The 12,892-nt window shown below is 38.9% G+C and overlaps 1 long non-coding RNA gene across 1 annotated transcript; it reads left to right on the top strand.

Annotated features, from left to right (window-relative positions):
- Positions 1–2,910: 2,910 nt before the first annotated feature.
- Positions 2,911–5,431, top strand: LOC9301670. Its single transcript, XR_002331564.1, has 3 exons — positions 2,911–4,006; positions 4,101–4,240; positions 4,383–5,431. It is a non-coding gene; the product is annotated as an uncharacterized LOC9301670 (long non-coding RNA).
- Positions 5,432–12,892: the final 7,461 nt, after the last annotated feature.

Genomic DNA, 12,892 nt, shown 5'->3' on the forward strand with positions numbered 1-12,892 from the left:
AACTAGGGTACCGCTGGATATGTAACACATTTTCTAGTTGGATAGTCAAGTTGAGAACTAGAACCCAGACTATTATAGCAAAGGAAATAAAGTGTGGGAAGCGTAGTCTCTAGTGTGAAACGAATTTGCATATGCAGGTGGTTTTCTGAAAATACTAATCTGAGTTTAGGTGTTTGCAATACCAGTGTAGGTGTCCTATATAAGTTACATGGAAATAAATGATTCATAGAGAAACAACATGAAAAACTGGGTTGTATCTTAATGTAGCATATCCATGAAACTCAAACTGTAGCTATCGATTTTTGTCATTGTTTCCTGTATATTTTGTTTACTGTATCAGAATATTATTAACTGCGCTGTTTTCATCTTTCTCTTTTGGATTTTGGAGTGAAATAATTGCAATAAGGTCTGAACGGGATAAGTTGGCGATGGGGGCATATTTTGCTACGGAAAAACTAGAGGGCGTCATGAAAGAATCTGAATGCAAGGTGATCTTGTCACAAATTCATTTCATCAACAGCTTGTGCAATCTTCAAGGTTTTCACCTTACCTGTGTTTATCTTAGAGGGAAGAAATGAACGGTGTTTTGGCAAGAAACATAGAGTCTTCACAGCTAATAATTGACAACCAGAGGAAATTAAGTGAGAATTCTGAGTCTCTGCCCGCAGCGGAAGAGATCTCCAGAAAATTATCTATGGAGGTAGTAACATTCATCTATAGGTCGCGGTTCTAAAACAAGAAAAAGAGGTGTTATCAAATGCTGTAAAAAGAGCTTCTGATGAAGTCTCTGCTTTACCTCAAGTTGGAAACAGGAGAGTAGTGCAAATCTATTTCAAGTTGTGCGTAGTCTTTTTTTTTGCTGACCTGTTGTTCTGCAGGCTACCTTGGATACTGTACAAAGTACAAAGGAAGTTTGTGAGGTAAGAAAACGACCTTTGATTTAGTTTCCTAATTCTATACTGCAATACAGATTGAAAATGATATAACTTAACAAAAAAAACTCAGGAAGCAAGAGCTGCCAAGAGAAGGAAACAAGAGGAGCATATCAAGCAACTTGAGGTCTATAGCATATTTGATAAATTCTTTTGCTGCACATTTTTTAAGTTTCTTGAAAAATATTATGTAGAAGAGTAGAAGTTAACTGATGTTTTGGACGGGATATTCACAGAGAGAAGGGCTGAAGCTAAAAAGAATTGCAAGAAGAAAGGAGGAATGCGCGGAATATTACTTCGGACCGCAATCAAACTTTGAACAATGCTGTAATGCCTTGAAGGCTGTCTCAGTAGAAGAGAAGAGTCCAAGGCTTCTGTCGCTGAGGTGCTGTTTCAAGTCTTTACCTTTCGTAATAACTTAGACTCTTGAATACATGAACCAATTCCATACTGCATCGAAGTGCTGCACATCACTAGCATCTATCAGAACTCTATCCGGCTCCTTCGGTTACATACCCTAATAGCTTTCCCTGGTCGACATTTCTTAGATTGCCATTTTTCTGGTGTTGCTTTTGCGAAGTGAGTCTTTCCATGTGGTTTGGCAATTGGTTTTACTACTTGTGAATAGGCCAAGACCAATTTCCAGAAAATCATTTTACTACTTGTGAACAGGCCCAAATCAATTTCTGGAATTTGCTATTACTAGTTTGTGACGACTTTCATTTTCTCACTTTTAGGCTCTAGATATGGACAGCGGTGGAATTGCTCTCTTTGAGATAATGAGGTCAGTGATGTCCTTCAAATTTTCTTTTTCAGCATTTTTACATTCTGAGATGGGGATTTAAGTTCCCTAATTATGGTATTGTTTGGATTTCCTGGTTGCAATCTATTTGCAAAAGGCTGCTTATGATATTATTTTGGAAGTTGTACATAAGATTCAGGCATGATTTAGGATCTGCAGTAAGCATTACTGAGTTAGTTGAATTTTATCATGTAGATTTGAGGCTTTCGCTTAAGCTACTGTTTGAGTTACCTTTTACTTGTTGCTATATATAAAATTCATTATATGGTTGTGTAAGGTGGTCTGCTAATCTTTTTTTGGCTGTGGTAATTATTTACTCTAGATGTCCGTACAACTGCGTACCGCAAAGGAAGAAATTGAAAAATTGAGGGGAGAAGTAGAATGTAGCAAAAGCCACATGCTCCAGGTACTTCCTGAATTGGCCAAGTTAGTTTTGATTTCAACATGACTATTAACTGACCTTGTGAGCCATCATGCAGTACAAGAGTAAAGCTCAGGTGAATGAAACTGCAGTAAAGCAGATGGAATCTGCCCATGAACTTCAGACTTGCAAGTCTGAGAGAAGAAAGCTTAGTTAAAAACTAAATGTTCTACTATGTAACGGAAGTATCTTTTTTTTGTTTTCTCGTGGACACACATACACACACACACATGTTCGTCCCTAAATTGACATTGTGCAACTGACTGCAGTTCCCAATTGAAGCAATGAATATCCAAATGTCCACTTTGAAGAATGACCTGGAAACAGAACATGAAAAATGGCGTGTTGTTCAGAGAAATTATGAAAGCCAGGATGTTTAAAGCTCTGTATATCAAGAAACATTTTGACCATTGTGCATATTCACGCTGACGTTGGTTTTTATTGTATGATTCTAGAAACTGACTAGATTTTATTACCCATCCTGTTGTTCCATTTCATGAAACAGTGGTCTTCTGAATACTCTAGTTTACTGCACCTTTGTTGTGAAAACCGGTCATTTCATACCTCAGCTAAAGTACTATGTTCAATTCATACTCCAAACTGACTATAGTGCAAATCCATACAATAACTATTTGAAATTTCAAATTCACATCCCAAACTAACTAATTTGTGAAAATCTATACCTAAGCCGTGACGGTGTTAGAAGTCCGTCAACGGTTGCTTACATGGATGCCACGTGTGAACGACGTCGTTTCCTGATGGAGACAAAGAGACAAATTTTTTTGCAATTTTTTATTGTCTAGCTTGAGAGTGCCTTAAATATGGCAGAATCTACCTGGGGATCACTTAATGGTGAGCGTACCAGTACAAGCGCCTCAATATTGACCGAGGATGAAATCAAATCTCTTCAGTTTCAAGGTAAAGGTGGGTGATTCGATATCTGATAACATATGGACTAATGATCTTCCCCCTTCAGTTTCTCTTAATTGTGTTCATCTGTCTTATCAAAGACAACATTTTTGGCTTGGAATTAGTCTTTGTACTGGTTGGGTTGAAATTATTTTCATTTGCTGACTTCAAAGTATTAGCTAAATATGTACATAGTATATTTAGTCTTTATTATGATTAGTCAATCCCTATAATCATTTATAGGATATCATTAGCATTAACGTATGATTAGGTGTTCCTTTCTTAGCTTCCTCTGTTTTGTATAAAGAGATTGTACCATCTTCTTAATAAAATCATCACCTTCAATATTTACATGGTATCAAGAGCTCTCGTTCTAAGAGACCTAAAATTTTCTTTTCTTTCCGCCGTCATCAATGGCAACCTCAAACGCTGAAAATATCCCTCTAAACACTGAATCTGTTCTCACAATCAATATGTCTCATGTTACAAGACTCACCAGCTCCAATTACCTTATGTGGAGCCTGCAAGTCAGGTCATTCCTTGATGGTCTCGGCCTTGCTAGCTACCTCAACCCGGCGTCCCCTGTTCCTGATGCAACTGTCACTGTTGGTCACGGTTTTTGGAGAAATATGGCTACTCTGGTCCTCTCACCATCACTGCCGTTGGCCATCTATCACACGTCCCTGATTACATCCTTGGAGCACTCTCTTCCTCTGGAATCACTCTCTGTCATTCCCCCAAGTCTTTAGTTTCTTCTGAAGCAGGTTTCGATGACATCAAGTTGCTTATGTCTCGGTGGATTTCTAAGAATCCACCCCCAGCTAATATTTTGGGCATATGCAATCCGATATACTTACCTCCACCTCAGAGTGGATACAATCTTTTTCGGCCGTATTCATATTCTTCTCCTCAACAAGACGCCATCCAGCTTAATTCTGGCAGGTGTGTGTTTGTCCTCTCTCTCTCTGACAGTGTTGTTGAAATAACCAGCAAATCTGTTGCTGAACTAGCTCCTTTGTTTCTTTTTCTTCTCCAGAATCAGGGGCGCTTGAAGAGGATACGTACGGTGAATTTGGTAAATCTGCCAGCTGGTTTTGCTTATTATGCAAATATTTTGGTGGCCAAGGCTTTAACAGTTTCTCCAGACATCTCTCTAGTCGGAAACATGCACTTAAGGTAATTAAGCACCCAAGCCAAACCGGACAGACTTGTTGTGTCAATACGTTTTGTTATTGTCAAACTATTTTTGAGTCGAACAACCTATCTTTAAATTGGTTTTCTAGTGAGATAGTTAGTTTTTTCTTTTTTGCAACATCAGGAGAAGGAAGACCTTAAAACAAAAACTTGAGAAGTGTGAAGTAGAAATTGAGAAAACTAGGAAAACAGATGAGCTAAATCTTGATACCTTTCAGCATTTTCACAAGGTATGCCAGCTTTTTTAATTTTAATTTTTGTATACTTGCCACTCGGATTTGCTACAATTGCTTATCAAATTGAGAAAATAATCAGTAAAAGTGGGGACAAGTGATATTTTGTGCTTCAAAAGATCCACTTTGCATCCAATTCTGTTGTTTGCAACCGACATTACAACTAAAAAAAAAACAGCAGTCACTAAGTTTTTTTTTAATTCCTTGCTGTTGCTAAAAGTTTTACATAGTTTAGGAGGACTTTTAGGTTTACAGTGAAGTGATTTGGAAGAGTATTTGATTTGTCGAAGTAGATTTTTAGTTGTACTCAAATATTTTTAATATCTCGAGTGTCCTAGTGTGCACGGATCAGATAAAATTCTCACATCTTTCTCCTGACACACCTTTGGTCCTGGCGGGTTGATGATTCTGGGACCAGCAACATGATAGAGGAAAGCCAAGCAGTAATTTCTAAGGTTCCTGCTCGTGTGTCAGGACCTGCACTAGCAGCTTCACTCTTTCAACTCTGTTGTTGGTGTATATATCGCTCCTTTTATCTTGTAGCTGGCCAAAATTCATGAGAAGTATCAAGAGGCTGTTGATGCCTTGAGGCATGAGCAATTAGGTAGAAAGGAAGCTGAGATGATACTTCAACGGGTTGTATCCATTCGGATTTATTACTACTAGTCGGTTTGGTTTCGGTTCAGGTAAACATCAAGTTACGGTTTGTTTCGGAAAGAAAAAACAGTATGAATTTTTGGATATTTAGGTTATTTTAGATCTTTAGTATTTTTGGATATAAATTTATAACTAAATATACATTGGATATATAATCTTATTTCAGATTTTTGGATAACTGTTCGGTTTTTGGTTAGGTTCAGATTCAGATAGAAACATTAAAATCCATTCGGCTTTATGACTGTTTGGTCAATTTCGGTTCGGTTTTCGAGTTTTATGCCCAAGCCTAGAATAAACTAAAAAAAAAAACAATGGATTGATACCATTATCTTAAAGCTAGCACGAGCGGAGGGTCGTGTTGACTAAGTCTAGACGACGAGTCGTATTTACAAGCAAGGGTTCATATTCCAGGTAAAGGGAGCGGTTCGGGCCTCATTGTCATCTGTGTTGCTCAACCTACTATTAGGAACTGTGAACCCCGGCGAGTACTATTGACTGCCGTGTTCGACCGTCGTATTGACGGACCACTTATGCTAACCTTAAGAGAACAATACAGAATCGCGACTGTGTTTAGAATAGAAAGAAACAAGGTTTATGAAGAAGTTAGGAAGTCTGGAAAACCTAGAGAGAAGTTAGAGAAACATGAGAGAGAAAGCTTATTATGAAATTTTTATGATATTTCAAGTTCTGATTTCTTACAAGGGGTACACACTTATTTATAGGAGGATTTAAGGCGCTGACATAAGCGCTTACCTCAGCGATACATCATCGCTTACATCATTGCTTACATAATCATTACATCAGCGATTACATCATCGCTTACATCATTATTTATTTTACATGATTTTAAACATATTATATTTTATAGTTTCCATACCGTTTAATGATCCATTTCAAACTCCAGCATATGTTCTTCGCAGCATCCATAATGATCATCTGGACATTCATACGAGTCTTCAATCATTCGTGCATCTTCTCCTGGTTGAACATTTATGCAGAATTTGAACTTCTCTTCGATATCTTCAACATTTACTTCATCATCTGGAGATTGAGCGTCTTTGAAGTAATCGGCACAGTAATCTTGAGAAGTCACCTGGGGAGTTGTCTCTTCTTGTTTATCTTCTTTTGGACTGCTTGGTCTTCTTTGGTCAAACTTCATCATGTGATACTGTAAATCTTCATCAAGTTGCATCTGATAGTCGACTGGATAATGAACCCAGTTGGGTATGAACGGAATAGGGAACGTTTGTCTTGCATTGTTTAGGTGAAACGCATGAGTTTGGAAGTTCTCGTATGCTTCGTTATCTTGAAGGTTGAAATCTGGACGAACTCCTCTTGAAAAATCACCGTGATGAATGAGAGTTGGAAGGGCGTGAATCTTGCTTGATTTGCGGTTGACCTTAACGGGACGATGAAAGAAGTAGATCGAATGCGGATTGAAGAACGGGTTGAGTCCTCCTTTTTCAGCTTTTTGAATGTTAGATTCGTCGCATTTGCGGATTTTCGTAGTTTTCCACTCCAGACAGTTAATGGTGAAAACCACCTCAGGAATGTTGAGAAGTAGTCTCTTTTGTCTTGAACAGTGTTGACGTAATGATACAGCCATTGGATGTCGAAAACAATTCCTACAGTGTAGACGGCACAGAGATACCAGAGGAAACAGAGAACTTCTTCTGGCATATTTGAATTTTCGATCCTGTAGAGATGTGCAAACGGATAGTCAGGATGAATTCCCATTGGAGCAATGTGGTGACAGTTTACCCCATAGTTTGACAGGATGGTAGATTGATATGAAAAGATCCTTGTGCGTAGTAGTTCATGAAGCTTGTTTCTGCTGATGAGTTGATGAACATCTTTGGGTACGTCTGCTTCAAAGTCATAGTAGCTCTTCTTGGATTCGGATGAACTGGCCATCATGTGTATCTCGTAGGGCGTTTCTTGTTTTACTGGCTTTCGACTTAGCATGTCTGCTAAAGTGTTCTTGGTGCCCTTTAAATAGACTGACTCGAAATCGTACTTTGAGAACCATTCACTCCATCTTAGTAGCTGCTGATGCGGGACCATCTTCTGCTTGAACTGTAACATTTTGGGAAACGAAGACATATCCATTTCTATACGAAATTTGTGTCCTATTAGATGAAATTCAAACCTCTCGATAGCTTTTTTGACTGCTAAAATCTCCTTGAACGTTGAGTGATAATGTTGCTCTGAATCTTTGAAACGACCACTCTTGTATCCACAGATTTGTCTTTTCCCATCCATCTCTTCAAACAGTATTGCTCCCCAATACTTATCGCTAGCGTCTGTCTGTAGAATACGCATGCCTGAGGAAGGAATCTTTAAAGGGGGTAGCTTTTGCACTTCTGCTTTTAGACTTTTGATAGCTTCAGTTTGTCGTGATGCCCACAAAGGAGGGTTCTTCGACAACATCTTCTGTAGAGGTCTCGTCATTTTGGAAAGGTGTGGAATGAAGTCTCCCACATAATTGATTACTCCAAGAAATTGTTGAATTTGTCGCCTTGTAAGATTTTCATCGGGAAAATCTAGAAGTTCTGTAGCTAAATGGGCCTGTGGTATGAAACTTCCTTCTTTGATATGCATGCCAAGAAAATCAATATTGGGCTGGGCTATTATCATCTTTCTGGCTGATAGCATGATTTTGTTTTTCTTGACGATGTCTTGAAACTGTTGTAGCGCCTGAATATGCTCTTCTTCATTCTTCGAGAAGATGAGTATGTCATCAATGTATATAAGAGCTGTGTGTAACAATGGCTCGAATATACGTAACATTGCTTGTTGAAATAGCGATGGCGCCGTCTTGAGACCAAAGGGTAAGACATTCCATTGAAGGTGTCTATTTGGAAGGCAAAACGCAGTTTTGTATCTTTCTTCAGGATGAATGCCGAGTTGCCAAAATCCTGACTTTAGATCAAACTTCGAAAATATTTTTGCACCTTGGAGATGTTGGAGGAGCGCTCTTTTATTTGGTAGTGGAAACTTGACGTCCTGCAGATATTGGTTCAGCGGTTTGTAGTCAATAACTAATCTGAGTTTTTCTCTTGCTCGTTCTGCACGATTATTAACGTAGAACGCTTTGCATGCCCATGGAGAATTTGTTCTTGAGATGATACCTTGATCGATCAATTGATTGCATTCTTCATTTGCCTTCTGCAACAATGTTGGAGGCATTCCTGCATGGCTTGCCTTTGTTGGTGTTGTGTGTACGTCTTCCTTGAATGGTAGGGATACGAAGAAGCTTGAGTTTAACCATAGCGGATGATTACACTTCTGAAGGAATTCCGTGTGTGAATCAGCACATGATGTCATCTTTAATTCTTCTTCAATTTTGTTGAATTCTGCAGATACTGAGTCTTCGATTGAGAACAGGCGATGCATCGTGGTAAAAGCCTTGTAGAGATTTTTCCATCTCACGCCTCTTGGTTCTAGAGAAATACCGAACTTCTTCTTCAGTATCGAATAAGTATCCCACCCAAGGATTAAGTCTTTACCAGGTGCAGATGAACCTAGTACTTCTTTAGTAACTTGACATCCAGGGAAAAGCTCTATCGTGATTGGTTTTGATTTTAGCTTAACCGTTAGGGATCCAGCGTTTGCGACTCTGAAATCTTGTTGATGAGGCATCCACATGGTTCGTGAAAGAATCTTTGGATTTATGATTGTTGTATGAGCTCCTGTGTCGAAGAATGCGATTGCATGCACTGGCTTTTCTCTTTTGGAGGGATCAAAGATGGTTACTGGTAGATGTGGTGTCTGGAGTTCATCTTCTTGAGGCATATGGGTAATCTTGAAACAACAATCGTCTTTTTCATCTTCGGATGAGGATTCTGAAGATTCGTCATAATCTGAATAACTGCATATAACATCATTTTCGTCACTATCGTAAGATAGTATTGACTCAAGATCGTGGTTATCGATATCAAGATCTGGAGCTATCTTGGTTATCGAATGAATGAGATACTGCTTCTTCTTTTTAGACTTGTTTGGACACTCTTTTGCAAAATGCCCCGTCTTTCTGCATAGAAAACATCTCGAAGTTTTCTTGAAGCTTTTCTTCTTCCTAAAGAATCGCTTGCGTTTAATCTTGTTGAAATATTTCGACTTCAGGAATGATTTCTTGGATCTTCTTCGGTCATTTCGTCGATCTTCACATGAACATTTTTTCTTTTTCGAACATTTGATGTTCAGATCTGGGCGAGCACATATCTTCGAAAGATGCTTTGACTTGTCCATGAATTCTGACCAAAACTCTTTTTGCTTACAAAGCTTGTCAAGGGTTCTGAACACGTGCTGCTGGATTTGTCCAATCGAGATTTCTTCGATTGTCTGCCCTTGATCTCTGATATACAGCTTTGTTTGTTGACTCAGGTAATCGTCTATGGATGAGAGATACACTTGCTTCAGGCTTGGATTGTTTAGACCATTGAGAGCATAATACCATCGAGTTTGTCGCTCGAAATGCTTTGCTAAATCTCTCTTCTTCAATGAACAACACTTTGCAGTGTAGAACTCTTCTTGTAGTTGTTCTTTTAAATGACTTGGGGTGCCAACGAATTCTCTATGTATTTCTCCAAGGAGTAGGGGTATCGTTGTCTGATACACCTGCTGCTGCCGATATTCTCCAAGCGAATTCCACCATTCTTTTAATGCGCCTGAAAGTCTCGATGTGAATTGTTGTATCACCATTTCTGTTGGGGAAGTGATTGCTTCGGACGTCATCCACGCATGAAACTCGTCGAGACGACTATTCCATTTTTCAAAAGGAATGTCATCGAATGTGAACACCATTATCTTTGATGCAAATTGTTTCTTTGGTATTCCTTGAGCTTCATAGCCCATCTCCTCGTCACTTGAAATTTCTTCATAGATTGGCTCTTCTTTTGGAATATGTGACTCATCTCCTATTGCAAACTGATTTGGAAGAGATTCATCTGTTTCTGATTCATTGACTGAAGAGGTTGAATCCGAAAGAGCTGAAATGTGAGTCATTGTAACAATTGGTAGCGACTGCTGCTCTTTTGATTGGACTTGCAATTCTTGTCTTTCGTCATCAGATGTTTTCACAAGATTGTCTAGTAAACTAGACATCGAAAACTCGATCATCGCAATCTCTTCTTCTTTTGAAACATCCTCTTTCTTTTCATCTTGAGCGTACTCGTGGCTTGATGAAGATGTGAAGCTTGGCTTCTTGGATGGATTGATGTGAAACTCAGAATCCTTTTGACGTCTTGGTTTAGCTCTTGCCACCTTTGCTTTGAAATTGCTGGTCGAAGTTGTACCAAATCGAGATGTAAAGGCTTCATCAGAGGATAAGAATCCAGGTACAGGCTGTTTTGGTTTTGGATCTTGATATCCAAACAGAAATCCTGGAGAATATGATTCTTGATATGTGGGTAATCCAGATGACATATAGTCAAAAGGATTATACACATTAACTCGCCTCTGATTCTGGACTAGACTTTCTAGGCTCCTTTGAAGATCTTTGAGTTGATATTTAAGATTGGTTTGTTCAGCTTCTTTACTTCTGAATTGAGATGTATCAACTTTCATTTGTTTCGCCATAGCCATCATTTCTTGGTGCAAGTTGCTGAGTTTCTGTTGAATCTCTGATATGGCTCCTTGCAGACTGTTGAATCTTCTATTGTTGTTCTCCGACATTTGATCAATTCTGAACAAAGGCATTTTCTGTTTGCCAGTTGAGAACCTTCTCTGCTTGGCTTAATTCGTCGGGTCCAGAGGAGTTGATGTTGTTTGGACAATTTTTGGTGTATAATCCTTTTGACTATATGTCATCTGGATTACCCACATATCAAGAATCATATTCTCCAGGATTTCTGTTTGGATATCAAGATCCAAAACCAAAACAGCATGTACCTGGATTCTTATCCTCTGATGAAGCCTTTACATCTCGATTTGGTACAACTTCGCCCAGCAATTTCAAAGCACAGGTGGCAAGAGCTAAACCAAGACGTCAAAAGGATTCTGAGTTTCACATCAATCCATCCAAGAAGCCAAGCTTCACATCTTCATCAAGCCACGAGTACGCTCAAGATGAAAAGAAAGAGGATTTTGCAAAAGAAGAAGAGATTGCGATGATCGAGTTTTCGATGTCTAGTTTACTAGACAATCTTGTGAAAACATCTGATGACGAAAGACAAGAATTGCAAGTCCAATCAAAAGAGCAGCAGTCGCTACCAATTGTTACAATGACTCACATTTCAGCTCTTTCGGATTCAACCTCTTCAGTCAATGAATCAGAAACAGATGAATCTCTTCCAAATCAGTTTGCAATAGGAGATGAGTCACATATTCCAAAAGAAGAGCCAATCTATGAAGAAATTTCAAGTGACGAGGAGATGGGCTATGAAGCTCAAGGAATACCAAAGAAACAATTTGCATCAAAGATAATGGTGTTCACATTTGATGACATTCCTTTTGAAAAATGGAATAGTCGTCTCGACGAGTTTCATGCGTGGATGACGTCCGAAGCAATCACTTCCCCAACAGAAATGGTGATACAACAATTCACATCGAGACTTTCAGGCGCATTAAAAGAATGGTGGAATTCGCTTGGAGAATATCGGCAGCAGCAGGTGTATCAGACAACGATACCCCTACTCCTTGGAGAAATACATAGAGAATTCGTTGGCACCCCAAGTCATTTAAAAGAACAACTACAAGAAGAGTTCTACACTGCAAAGTGTTGTTCATTGAAGAAGAGAGATTTAGCAAAGCATTTCGAGCGATAAACTCGAAGGTATTATGCTCTCAATGGTCTAAACAATCCAAGCCTGAAGCAAGTGTATCTCTCATCCATAGACGATTACCTGAGTCAACAAACAAAGCTGTATATCAGAGATCAAGGGCAGACAATCGAAGAAATCTCGATTGGACAAATCCAGCAGCACGTGTTCAGAACCCTTGACAAGCTTTGTAAGCAAAAAGAGTTTTGGTCAGAATTCATGGACAAGTCAAAGCATCTTTCGAAGATATGTGCTCGCCCAGATCTGAACATCAAATGTTCGAAAAAGAAAAAATGTTCATGTGAAGATCGACGAAAAGACCGAAGAAGATCCAAGAAATCATTCCTGAAGTCGAAATATTTCAACAAGATTAAACGCAAGCGATTCTTTAGGAAGAAGAAAAGCTTCAAGAAAACTTCGAGATGTTTTCTATGCAGAAAGACGGGGCATTTTGCAAAAGACTGTCCAAACAAGTCTAAAAAGAAGAAGCAGTATCTCATTCATTCGATAACCAAGATAGCTCCAGATCTTGATATCGATAACCACGATCTTGAGTCAATACTATCTTACGATAGTGACGAAAATGATACTATATGCAGTTATTCAGATTATGACGAATCTTCAGAATCCTCATCCAAAGATGAAAAAGACGATTGTTGTTTCAAGATTACCCAGATGCCTCAAGAAGATGAACTCCAGACACCACATCTACCAGTAACCATCTTTGATCCCTCCAAAAGAGAAAAGCCAGTGCATGCAATCGCATTCTTCGACACAGGAGCTCATACAACAATCATAAATCCAAAGATTCTCTCACGAACCATGTGGATGCCTCATCAACAAGATTTCAGAGTCGCAAACGCTGGATCCCTAACGGTTAAGCTAAAATCAAAACCAATCATGATAGAGCTTTTCCCTGGATGTCAAGTTACTAAAGAAGTACTAGGTTCATCTGCACCTGGTAAAGACTTAATCCTTGGGTG

The sequence above is a fragment of the Arabidopsis lyrata genome, assembly GCF_000004255.2.
Source record: "Arabidopsis lyrata subsp. lyrata unplaced genomic scaffold ARALYscaffold_8, whole genome shotgun sequence".
Taxonomy (NCBI): domain Eukaryota; kingdom Viridiplantae; phylum Streptophyta; class Magnoliopsida; order Brassicales; family Brassicaceae; genus Arabidopsis; species Arabidopsis lyrata.